Source organism: Cucurbita pepo, chromosome 10, assembly GCF_057944985.1.
Source record: "Cucurbita pepo subsp. pepo isolate OVF chromosome 10, ASM5794498v1, whole genome shotgun sequence".
Lineage (NCBI taxonomy): Eukaryota > Viridiplantae > Streptophyta > Magnoliopsida > Cucurbitales > Cucurbitaceae > Cucurbita > Cucurbita pepo.
The window spans coordinates 8,976,475-8,990,824 of record NC_141807.1 but is presented as its reverse complement, the minus strand read 5'-3'; the positions used below and the strand labels follow the sequence as shown (position 1 = coordinate 8,990,824).

General features: G+C 33.0%; 1 non-coding gene across 1 annotated transcript; it reads left to right on the top strand.

Annotated features, from left to right (window-relative positions):
• Nucleotides 1–6,659: 6,659 nt before the first annotated feature.
• On the top strand, nucleotides 6,660–6,731 carry TRNAP-AGG (transfer RNA proline (anticodon AGG)). The gene has a single exon. It is a non-coding gene; the product is annotated as a tRNA-Pro (tRNA).
• Nucleotides 6,732–14,350: the final 7,619 nt, after the last annotated feature.

The window sequence follows — 14,350 nt, the reverse complement described above, 5'->3', positions numbered from 1 at the left end:
CATCTCAACTTGAGAGATCAATTTCATTGATCACAAATATGCTTTTACATAATAATGTGTGGGTATTTATAGTCTCCCCACAAGAGAAGTTAGTGGCCGTGATTTAATCTCGATCCCTTTAGATCTCCACAGAAGACGAAGTCAATTTGAGCATTACAAACTTTATGAAATTAAAATAAGAAATAAAGTTTTCTAACCACTCATGAAATGATGCTTGCAACTTCATCCGCTACTTCAACCATGCAAATATTTACTTTTGAATCTCCAAATGGTCTTGACTCAAACGAATCAGCTTGTCACACATGAAATGATGGTTGAACCTAGCCTATCCAATTTTGTAGATGAAGTATGAATGCTTGTTGAATCTTCTTGGCCTTGGGTTGTGTAATAGGTCTAGTTGGAACACCGTGATTCTTATCATCATTCCCCTCTTCAAAAGGATTGGTCCTCGAATCAGAAAAATCATCACCTACATCAAAAGGACTCAACTCAGCAACATTGAAAGTAGAATGTACACTGTGATTCTTATCATCATCCACCTCTTTAGGATTCGTCCTCGAATAAGAAAAATCATCACCTAAATCAGAAGGACTCAATTTAGCAAGATTGAAAGTAGAATGTATTGACAATTCTAAGGGAAGATCAATTTTATTGTTCCATGCAATAAAATGAGTCATTTTACTAAATGTCTTATAGAGCATTTATAGTCAAATAAAGAATTAGGAATCCACCCTATCTACAAACGCACTCCCAATTGAGCTATCCACGTTAACATTAAAATGAAAATTCATCAGTAAAATTATTTACGCTAACTAATTGAAATTTTAAAAAGAAATCATCTCTAAATTTAGATAAGATAGTAAGTTATATTACTTGAATCAGGTGTGGTGACAACACCTGACCTTCAAATCTTCAATATTAAGCTCTCCCAACTAAGCTATCCCCTATAACATTGAAATTTAAAATTCTGAAATTTTAAAAAGAAATAATCACTAAATTTAGATTAAATAATCAAGAATTTTAAAAAGAAATAATCACTAATTTTAGATTGAATATTTAGGTTATGCAAGTTAGTCAACTTGAATTAGGTGCGGTGAACGTGGATAAACACGTGACTTTCAGATCTTCAGTGATTCTCTCACGTGACTTTCAGATCTTCAGTGATGCTCTCACGTGACTTTCAGATCTTCAGTGATGCTCTCACATGACTTTCAGATCTTCAGTGATGCTCTCACGTGACTTTCAGATCTTCAGTGATGCTCTCACGTGACTTTCAGATCTTCAGTGATGCTCTCCAAACTAAGCTATCCCCGCTAACATTAAAAATAAAAATTCATCGGTTAAGATATTTTCACTACTTCATTGAAATTTTAAAAAGAAATATCACTAATTTTAGATTGAATAGCCAGGTTATGCAACTTAGTCAACTTGAACCCTCTCCAAACTGAGCTATCCCCGCTAACATTAAAAAAAAAATTCAACGGTTATTAAGATATTTTCACTACTTCATTGAGATTTTAAAAAGAAATAATCACTAATTTTAGATTGAATAGCGAGATTATGCAACTTAGTCAACTTGAATCAAGTGCAGTGAACGTGGATCAAACACGTGACCTAATCACTAATTTTAGATTAAATATTTAGGTTATGCAAGTTAGTCAACTTGAATTAGGTGCGGTGAACGTGGATCAAACACGTGTCGTTCAGATCTTCAGTGATGCTCTCACGTGACTTTCAGATCTTCAATGACGCTCTCCAAACTGAGCTATCCCCGCTAACATTAAAAATAAAAATTCATCGGTTAAGATATTTTCACTACTTCATTGAGATTTAAAAAAAAAAAAAAAAATCACTAATTTTAGATTTTGTAGCCAGGTTATGCAACTTAGTCAACTTGAACGCTCTCCAAACTGAGCTATCCCAGCTAACATTAAAAATAAAAATTCATCGGTTAATAAGATATTTTCACTACATCATTGAGATTTTAAAAAGAAATAATCACTAATTTTAGATTGAATAGCAAGATTATGCAACTTAGTCAACTTGAATAAGATGCAGTGAACGTGGATCTAACACGTGACCTTGAGATCTTTAGTGACGCTCTCCCAACGAAGCTATCCGGGCTAACATTAAAAATGAAAACTCATAAGTAAAGTATTTAGCTAATAAATTGATATTTTAAAAGGAAATAATCTCTAATTTTAAATTGAATAGTAACGAGTGAAGTTATGTGACTTGAATCAGGTGCGGTGAACGTGGATCGAACACGTGAACTTCACATTTTCAGTCTGACGCTCTCAAAACTAAGTTATCTTCGCTAATATTTGAAAAAAAAAAATCATAAGTAAAGGTATTTCCGCTGATTCATTATATTTTTAAAAGAAATAATCACTAATTTTAGATTGAATAAAGTTATGCAACTTAATGAACTTATGCAACGTAAACCAAGTGCGGTGAACGTGGATTAAACATGTAACCTTCAGATATTCCGTCCGAACTAAGCTATCCCTGCTAACACTAAAAATCAAAATTCATGTGTAAAGGTATTTCTGCTAATTCATTATTCTTTGAAATTTGAAAAATAAATAATAACTAGTTTATTTTTTATGCAACGTAAACCATTTCTCTTCAAACTTCTAAATAACGAAGAATCTGGAGTTCTTAATGTCGGTTTAAGCTCCTCCTATAAAGTCTGAAGTAGGAGAAACAATACGGAATAAGAATCGAGAAAGGTCGATCCCCCAATCGAGGGCAATAAGCGTTTAGATTATGGGTCTCCTACTTTCAGATTTCTTCGAAATTTGAGAGCAATCCTCCACCATTTCTCTTCAAACTTATTCCTACCATTTCTCAATAAGATTACCCACAAGTTCTATGAAGGAATATAGTGGTGAAAGAGCCTTGAAACCATTCCCCCAATTCAATCAACCATTGAAGAACTTCAAGAAAAACTTGAAAATCCAACCCAAGGATACATGATGATTCGTCGAGCAAGAATGATTCCAATCAGTTTCTACACCTCCAAGGAATGCTTCCATAGAAGACCACAAAGAAAAGTAACCTCGAGAGCGTGTCGAATTGAAGGAAATAGGTTTCGAAATTAAATTGAGGATAAGAGTCGAATTCCTATCTACGATCTCTTTTCCTTCAAATTAAGGATCCTCTAGCTTCAGAGGAAGAAGTTGAGTAAACTTGATGAAGGAATCGAGAGAGGAAACATCGTAAAACAAGCTACCCAAGAGATTGAAAAATCTGGCGTTTCGAGTGAGTTGCATACCGAGAACGATTTTTGAAAATTAACGTCTTGCATTCAAAGACGTTCCTCCAAACCAATTCCTTTAGCCTGAAGAAAGGATATGGAAGAGGTTCGATGAAGAAATAGGGCCTTGAAACCCCTAGAATCAGCTACCCAATAAGAAATCCTTTGTTTTATCTCCAGCGATAAATCAGATTTTGGATGAACTTTGGAAGCGAATATCTTAGGCTACGATCCACGAGAAGGTATCAAATCAATCACTAGCCCTTCCTTGTAATACCCATCTTTAAGTTTCACGAAGAAATCGAGGAGAGAAACGCTGTAAATGTGACTGTACAAGCCGAGTTTCAGATGGCGGCGACGCGAAAAATGCGCATCTTCTTCATGTTTAGAGGAAGAAAACGATGATATGGCCAGTTCAACTAAACTGACCAAGTCAACTCAAAATTTGACCTTTTCTCGGGTTTTCTCAATTTTAACCCCATTCCAGACCGATTCTCATAGAAAATCTTATGGTTTCAGAAACTAGACACAATAAGGAGTACGTGGAAGGAAATTTTGAAGTAATTTAGATACTGGAAGCTCAAGAATGGACGTCCCAAACGTCGACGACGAGGCAAGTAGCTACCTTGGACTTTTTGTTAAGAAATACTTGTAGAAATCGCTTGGATTTTCATATGAACCCTAAACCAAGTATGAATTAAGGATATAAGAAAGAAAAACCCATAGAACCGTGAGTTAAGACCCTGAACCGATCAAATAGCTCGAGATTTAAGTAACGTTAAAATAACCCACTATATGAGCTCCGCTGCCTATCAAATTTTAATACTGAGCATATTATAGTATGTTGAGGTCAGATATGAAATTTGGTGGTCATTGGATAAGGATAACTAGGTAAACCAAGAAACAGTGTAAAATGACCATAGTGCCCCTAAGGTAATTTACCTTCGGTTCATGACCTAGATGACCTTCAAATGCTATGAAATTCATCGGTAGATCTTATTTTATGAAATGTTATATGAATCCTTATCCCAAGAGGTTATATAAGGTAATGAAGTTTGGGAGTTATGGGAAAACTTTAGTTAGCGAAACTAAGATATGGGAGAAAATGCTCATCACGATCCATATGACCTTTGCCATGAAGCACGATGTTTATAAGTTTTGTAGTCAATGTTGCCAATGTTTGCTGCACAAAAAAAGATAGGGATATTAAATTTTTAAGTCACTTTTGGAATACTAAGTCATAAATTGGGTAACAAAATATTAGGAGCATTGCTTAGGGCTATTATTTATAAGAATATTAAGTCATAAATTGGGTAACAAATTATTGTTTTCAACTACATGTCATCTTCAGATTAACGAGCAAACTAAGGTGGTTAATAGAACGTTAGGAGCATTGCTTAGGGCTATTAAAAACAACTCTTTAATAAACTAAAATCATATCGTCAACATACTTAAACTATATAAAACTCTCTCGCCTCCCCTATTAAGTTTAGCTCTCCATAAAAACTGAATTAAACAGAGGAATCCGCATCTTCATCATGTAAAATTGATGGAATAAGAAAATAGAGAGTTATCCCGGTTTGTTGCCGTTCGTCAATGGAAGTTCCCTTCTCTTGAGCTCTCACGTCCACCTCTTTGCCCTAATCAATCCTTGTTGGCCTCCTTTTCTTTCTGCTGTCAACAGCTGCTGAATTAGTGTTTTCTTCTTCTTCTCTGGTTTCACAGCAGAGGATGCTACTTTGTAATTCGATTTTCTCCCCCAAAATGTGGCTCCTCTCCTGTTGGTCTTCCTTTTCCTTTTATATTGAGCATGGGTTCCCCTTTAGGGCTGAAAAGGAATAAGTAGTCCACATAGGATGTTCCTCATTGGGTAGTCAATGACCCACTTGGACTGATGATGTGGATTTAAAATTTTCATGTCATCCCCCATTTGTTTCCAAATTTGCTACTCCCACATGGTTTAGCATAGATGTCTGAAATTTTACCATATAACTCAACTAAATATACAATTAAGATCGATTTATGCCAAATCATTTTTTTTTTCATGTTAGACCGCAATAAACAATTTCATGCTCACTAAGTAGAATAAATGGGTAATAAATGAGAAAATTGTGAATAAGGGTGCAATATTAACTATAAAAAGACTTGATATAACTCTACTCTTAGAGAGTTATCAATATTATAATGGCTACTACCTAAATTATAACCTAAAGTTGATAATTGACGTCCAATTAGCCAACCCTAAATTTGTAATCATTGTGGAGTGATTGAAATTACAATGGAAGTAGTTTAAACTCCTAGTGCCTTAAATGAAGTTGGTCTCTTCTAATAAAACACGAATTTCTCTTTAATATCATTAATACAATTATGCTTCATCTTGAACCTACTAAACATGAAACTAAAACTGCGTTCAATTTAACTCAATTTTATTGTCATCTTGAATGACGTGTAGGATATATTCTTGATTTACCTCGATATTTCATATTAGTTAAGCTTTTTGCAAAATCACAATTAGACAACAACAAAGATGAACTTGGGTCTAATTATTATTTTAAAGAAAATTTCTTTCTCTATCTTATTCCTAAAAACTTTGTAACTAAATTCATATTATGCGAAGAAACAAATTTTTTACTCGCAAGAAGTAAAATATGCAACTTTAACTAAAATTTCATCTAAACAAATTTTATTGCCATACAACATAGATGACAATTATAGCCTTCAAACAAAAACTAGAATAGTTGTGGTGAACGGGATAGAAACTCTAGTGTTCATCCATAATATACAACCACTACCTAAATTATGACCTAAAAATTTGAAAACATAAGTTGTAGTTGAAAATTACATAAAACAATCTCCTAAATCCAAGAACTCTGTCCAATTAGTAAATCCTAAAGATAGGAGCTAACATAGAGTAATTGAAGCTCCACATGAGTAATTTAAAGTTCCAGTTAGTTAACTAAAGTTTATCTCGTCTTTAGTGAAGCATGAGTTGCACTTAAGTTCATGAAATGTTTATAGACTCCAACTCTTAGTACAATTAATGCAATTATATTTCATATGAGTTTGTCATAAATCAAACTATGGTACATTCAATACAACTTCATTTTCTTGTCATACGAAGCAAAATAGAAGAATTAAATCAAACAAACTGATGAACTGAGCCGAATAAATCCAACCCAACCCAAACTGATTAGTTTGATTCATTTGTTGGGTTGTAGTTTATTTGATAACACTGGCATATTAGAACAATTCAATATTACAAGCCTTACTTACAAGTAAAATAGTAGACCATCAACTTTTTGTTTTATAGTTCAACAACAGCTCAAGAAAATAGATTTCAAACTTGAGGGAAAAAAATATATTGAGTAGGAGCTAAAAATGTTGCATTATTTTTTAGAAAGGGCATTTGGTCTAGTGGTATGATTCTCGCTTAGGGTGTGAGAGGTCTCGAGTTCAATTCTCGGAATGCCCCTATGTTCATGTCATCAAAAGATGAGCCAATCTAGTGTATTATCATTTAATGATAATTCTCTTTTTTAATATCATTTACTTGTGTACTCCACGATATATGTCTCAACCAAGTATATTATCATTTAAAGATAATGCTCTTAATATCGATAAAGATAATGCTCTTAATATCATTTACTTGTGTAATATATGTCCTTTACTTGTGTAATATATGTCTCAAATGTAACTATCAAACTAAAACTTAGAGAAAATAAAAAAATAAGAAAATAACTTCTATTCTTTTTTCTTCTCTCTACAGTAATTCTATTCTTTTTTCTTCTATCCCTACCATAATTAACTTCTAGAAAATAAAAATAACTTCTATTCTTTTTTCTTGTCTCTATAGTAATTCTATTATTTTTTCTTCTTCTATCCCTACCGTAATTAACTTCTAGAAAATAAAAATAACTTCTATTCTTTTTTCTTATCTCTATAGTAATTCTATTATTTTTTGTTCTCTCTATAGTAATTCTATTATTTTTTCTTCTCTCTACAGTAATTAACTTCTATTCTTTAATTAACTTTTCTACAGTAATTAACTTCTATTATTTAAATAACTTCTATTCTTTGGGTGCAAGAGGTCTCGAGCATATCATATACTGCTTACTTGGTCGTGGAGAGACGTGTCATCGAGCTGAGTCATAGAGATATACGACTCTTTATCCTAAGAAAAAATCTATATAATTTAAAATCTGGCTGATACCAATCTGTCACAACCCAACTTTTAAGGGTTCAAAACTCAAATAGAAACTAAAATTGAGAGTGAAAACAAATAAAAATAAAAGTAAATTAATATAAAATAAGAAAATGTTGTAAAATTAAAATGAGATTGAGAAAACAACACAACATTAAATATAAAATTAAATTAAATTATAAGACGCTATTGATCAAGTTTATCCAAACAAAAAAAAAAGTGTTTGGGATACAATTACAAAAAAAAAAAATAAAACAAAAAAACTCAAACACAAAGACAGACTAACGCTACATAACAACACCATCTGTGAGTGCACAACCTTTGAAGGCTCCCTCATCTCAACGGTAAGTTCTATTACGAACCCATCCAAAATAATCACACCTGTGACTGCATCTCCTGACTTTAAACTGCTAGTCTGAACATGGTTTCGTCACGAAAGCTTTAGAGATAAATCTATCTTTACAAAAATATTTTTCTCTTAATTTATAATTAGTCATAGAAAGAAATAATTAGGTACAAATTTGGTCTAGAATTCAAAACTTTAAAATCTTACTGTTACTTAACTAGATTCAAATCTAGATTCTTGAACTCCTAGTACCATAAATAAAGTTAGTATCCTCTAATAAAACAGGAATTTCTCTTAAGATCATTAAATTCTTATATACTCCAGGCTCAATATCATTAATACAATTATGTTTTATCTTGAACACGCCAGATATGAAACTAAAGTGCGTTCAATTTCACTCCATTTTATTGCCATCTTGAATGATGTGTAGGGTATATTCTTGTGACATGACAGTTCATATTAGTTAAGCTTTTTGCAAAATCACAAGTTAAAAGACAACAACGATGAACCTAGGTCTATTAGTCAATTCAAAGACAATTTCTTTCTCCATCTTTTCGATAATAATAGTTCAACTAAATCCATATTATGCAAAGAAACAAGTTTACGACTCATAAAAACAACTACCTAAATTATGTCCTAAAAATTTGAAAACATAAGTTGTAGTTGATAATTACACAAAAATTTCCCTAAATCCATGAATTCGTGTCGAATTAGTCAATCCTAAAGCTTGTAACTAGCATATAGTAATTGAAGCTCCACATGAAGTAATTTAAAGTTCCCTTACCTAACTAAAGTTTATCTCCTCTTTAATGAAGCATGAATTGCACTGAAGTTCATGAAATGCTTATAGACTCCAACTGTGAGTACTATTAATGCAATTATGTTTCATATGAGTTTGTCATAAATGAAACTAAGGTGCATTCAATACAACTTTATTTTCTTGTCATACGAGGCAAAATAGAAAAATTAAATCAAACAAACTAATGAACTAAACCGAATCAATCCAACCAAAATTGATTAGTTTGTTTCTTTTGTTGGGTTGTTGGTTTATTTGATAACCCTCGTATATTATAACGATTCAAAGAGAAAAATATATTTAAGTAGAAGCTAAAAATATTTGGTGTTCAAGAAAAGGCATTTGGTTTAGTGGTATGATTCTCACTTGGGGTGCAAGAGGTTTTGAGTTCAATTCTTGAAATGCCCCTATGTTTAAATCTTTTCTTATCTAAGGACATCATATTCGAAATCAACCTAACTTCATATTCGACATTTTACACTTACCATCATGCTCTTAATACTCATAGTCTTAACATCTCATCCCAAGGCTTTATTCTCCAAGACAAATTCTACATCCAAGGTATTCTCGAAGACAAATTCTACATCCAAGGACTTCACGTGTTTCCTGCAATACGACCTTAATACCTAGGCCTAAGGCTTCATACATACGTTTCAAGTGGTATAATACCTAGGCCTAAGGCTTCATACATACGTTTCAAGTGGTATAATACCTAGGCCTAAGGCTTCATACATACGTTTCAAGTGGTATAACAAGGGCCATACATACGTTTCAAGTGGTATAACAAGGGCATTAGGCTTCATGGCTTCATACATACGTTTCAAGTGGTATAACAAGGGCATTAGGCTTCATGGCTTCATACATACGTTTCAAGTGGTATAACAAGGGCATTAGGCTTCATGGCTTCATACATACGTTTCAAGTGGTATAACAAGGGCATTAGGCTTCATGGCTTCATACATACGTTTCAAGTGGTATAACAAGGGCATTAGGCTTCATGGCTTCATACATACGTTTCAAGTGGTATAACAAGGGCATTTGGTCTAGTGCTATGAAAGTTCGATTCTCAAAATGCCCCTTCAAGAGATTGTAGTATGAAAGACATTTACCAAGTAAATAAATACATTAAAATAACATAAGTGACACATATGTAAACTATGTTATTAATATTTTATTTCTATTACATCTTTCCTTATTTATGAAATAATGATAGGAGATATTTTTCATTTTCCCAATTACTGATGACGGGAGGTTTAGGATTTTTTAATGTAAGAATCGTGGGGATGTAGCTCAGATGGTAGAGCGCTCGCTTCCGATGTGGAAAGTACGGAGATCGATACCTTGCATCTCCAAATGAATCGATCACTAATATATTATTTCTTTTCAATTTTTTCTTATTTACGACATAATGAGCAGGGATAGTTTTTCATGTCACTATTATTGATGACGAGACGTTTAGGATTTTGTGACGTGAGAATCGTGGGGATGTAGCTCAAATGGTAGACCGCTTGCTTTGCATGCGAGAGGTACGGGGATAGATACCACGCATCTCCAAAATAAAACTATCTATTATTAAATATATTATTGAAAATTATTTCTTTTCAAATTTTCCTTATTCATGACAGGTTGAGTAGCGATATTTCTTCATTTTCACTATTATTGATGATGAAAAATTTAGGGTTTTGTGATGCAAGAATTGTGGGGATGTAGTTGCGCTTAGCATAAGAGAGGTACGACTTAGCATACAAGAGGTACGAGGATCGATACCTCGCATCTCCAAAAGAAATTATTTATTATTAATATTTTATTTCTATTCAATATTTTCTTATTTATGACATAATATGCAGAGATACTTTTTCATTTTCACAATTATTGATGAAGGGACGTTTAGGGTTTTCTGATGTAAGAATCGTAGGGATGTAGTCCAAATGGTAGAGCGTTCATTTCCCATGTGGAAAGTACGGGGATCAATACCTTGCATCTCTAGTTGAATCGATTACTAAATATATTATTTCTTTTCAATTTTTTCTTATTTAGGACATAATGAGCTCGGATAATTTTTCATTTTCACTATTACTGATGATGAGATGTTTATGACTTTGTGACATAAGAATTGTGGGGATATAGCTTAGATGGTAGAGCACTCGCTTTGCATGCAAGAGGTATGGGGATTGATACCCTGCATCTCTAGATTTTCTTCATTTTCACTATTATTGATGATGGGAATTTGAGGGTTTTATGATGCAACAATTGTGGGGATGTAGCTTATGATGGGAAATACGTTATTAATATTTTACTTCTATTCAACCTTTCCTTATTTATGACATAATTAGCGGAGATATTTTTTCATTTTCACTGGAATTGATGACGGGACATTTAGGGTTTTTTGATATAAGTATTGTGGGAATGTAGCTTAGATGGTAGATTGCTTGCTTAGCATGCAAGAGGTACGGGGATCGGATCGATACCCCATATCTCCAAAAGAAACTATTCGTTATTACTATTTTATTTCTATTCAATTTTTCCTTATTTATGACATAATGAATAGCGTTATTTTTTTTATTTTCACTATTATTGATGACGAGATGTTTAGGATTTTGTGACGTAAGAATCTTGAGGATATAGCTTAGATGGTAGAGCGTTTGCATCCCATGTGAGAATTACTGGGATTGATACCATGCATCAACAAAGGAAACGATTACTAAATATATTAGTTCTTTTAAATTTTTCCATATTAATGACATAATGAGCGGGGATAGTTTTTCATTTTCAATATCATTGATGACGGGAAGTTTAGAGTTTTTTTTTATGTAAAATGTAAAATCGTGGGATTGTAGCATGGGAGAGATACGGGGATCGATACCTCGCATCTCCAAAAGAAACTATTCGTTATTACTATTTTATTTCTATTCAATATTTTCTTATTTATGACATAATGAGTAGCGATATTTTTCATTTTCACTATTATTCATGACGAGACGTTTAGGGTTTTGTGACGTAAAAATTGTGGAGATGTAGCTTAGATGGTTGAACGCTCGCTTTGCATGCGAGTTGTACGGGGATTGATAACCCGCATCACCAAAAGAAAGTATTTAATTTGTTATTATATTTTTTCATTTTCACAATTATCGATGCCACGCATCACCAAACCAAACTATTTGTTATTAATATTTTGATATTTTTTTTATTTTCACGATTATTGATTATGGGACATTTAGGGTTTATGATGTAAAAAACATGGGGATGTAGCTCAGATGGTAGAGCGCTCGCTTAGCATTCAAGAGGTATGGGGATCGATACCCCGCATCTCCAAAAGAGAAAAAATACTTTTTTAAGTATGAGTTAATTTAACATGTTATGTATCCGTGTGTACGAGAGAAAAAGAAAAGATACTTATATAAGGATTATTATATCATTATGGCTATGCCATTTTTATAGATAAAAGAGAGTAATGTCCCACAAGTACATATAGAGAAAGGAAAGATACTTGTATAAAAGGAAAGATACTTATATAAGGATTATTATATCATTATGGCTATGCCATTTTTATAGATAAAAGAGAGTAATGTCCCACAAGCACATATAGAGAAAGGAAAGATACTTATATAAGGATTATTATATCATTATGGCTATGCCACTTTTATAGATAAAAGAGAGTAATGTCCCACAAGCACATATAGAGAGAGGACTTATTGTAAGTAAAGAAAGCAATCTAGTAGTTATACTGCTACTTGTGAAGAGGGAATTTGATGAATTCCTCAAAAGATAAGAGCTTATAGGATGGCGGTAGCGTCCGATGCATATGACGGAACTTCTTCACAATTGCAATATCTAACCAATTTATATTATTGTCATTTATAGCTTCTATCACAATACTATAAAATTTGGGGTCAAGGCCTATATGGGACTGAAAAGACCATTCACCACACGCTTGTAAATTAAATTATATCTACCACCCCTGAAATTTTTCACGCCAAACCTTCCAACAGCTTGAACTTCTTCATCATCGACATCCTTAATTGGAACTATATTTTAAGGCAAATCTTCTCCACGACTAACCTTGGAACACTTTTATAGATAGTTTCAACAAACTTACTTTGCTCGTGAATACTTTGGAGTTCAATATTTATATTTGGAGAACGCTATTCAAATTGATATGGTCGAATCTTACAACAAAGTCTAATTGAGCCTCACTCTATTAGGAGATAGCCTCGAATCAAATTCTTTACTTTGGACAATGGTTGCATTGTTTTAGTCAAACAACCGAGACTAGTGTATTACCAATAGTATAAACAAATAATAATTAAATTTATGAGTAGAAGTTTGGATGAAGTTTTATTAAATAGGTACTTAAATTATATCTAAAAATAGATAAGATTTTTTATTTTTATTTTTTTTATATATATTTAGGATAACAAAACAAACATTCAAGAAATGTCATTCCTGCCATGTTTTAATTTTTATTCTTTCTTATTTCTCGAAGATTAAAAAAAAAAAGTTATCATCTCTCAAATATGGTTCGTTATTTGATTATTTTCTCTTGAGTGAATTTTAAGTGAAACACATTCTCTACCCAAGTAATTGCAAGATGGAAGCTTCACACCAAGAGGAATCAAAGTCCCAAGTATCAACGTCCTTAAGTGTCAATTTTTATTTTCCATCTCAACATAAATTAAACTTATTTTCGTGAAGATATCTATTTATAAAAGCAAAATATCTCAGAGTCACAAAAATAAAAATGAGATATAGATACGAGACATAAATATGATACCAAATAGATATGATAACTGTAAGGATTAGATTTGATTAAGTTATTTGGATTAGATTTTATCTAGTTATTTGAATTAGATTTGATTTAGTCATTCTTCAATTGGATGAGAGATTTCTCCCGATTCTTCTAATCTTTCCAGTTTTCTTTTTCTGTTCCTAACATTTTGGTATTAGAGTCATGCCCTAAACTAGTTAAAACTAGAAGCAGCAGTCTTCTACGTGTGTCATAATAAAAGTATGTCGATGGAGAGTCCACTTGTGCAGTCTGCTGGAGGAAGGAGTCAAGGTCGTGGAAGCTTTAGTGGCAGAGGAAGGGGACGAGGCAAACAAACCTTCAACAAGACCATAGTGGAGCGCTATAACTGTCACAAGCTAGGACATTTTCAATGGGAATGTCAAAGCAATACCAAACGAGGCAGACAAACCTTCAAGAAGGCCACAGTGGAGTGCTATAACTGTCACAAGCTAGGACATTTTTAATGGGAATGTCAAAGCAAGGGGAAGGAGACAAACTATGCAGAGAGTCAAGAAGAGATGTCACTGAGGCTTACGTGAATATGCATAAGGCCAATAGAGAAGATATGTGGTTCCTTGACTCGGGATGTAGCAATCATATGTGTTGGAAGAAGGAATATTTTTCAGATTTTGATGGAAGTTTCAGAGATTCAGTGAAGCTGGGCAACAACTCAAGCATGGTTGTAACTGGAAAGGGTAATGTACGGCTGGAAGTGAATGGAATCATAATGATAATCACAGGAGTGTTCTATGTGCCAAACCTGAGGAACAATTTGTTGAGTATTGGTAAATTGCAAGCAAAGGTGTTACCTTTTTGTTTCAAAATGGAACATGCAAGGTGTTTCATCTTGAGAGAGGCTTAATCATGGAGACAAAGATGTCTTTGAATCGAATGTTCGTATTGCATGCTATATCTCAGCCTGTAGCAACCGTTCAAACTCAATTGAAACTTATGGGGAAAAG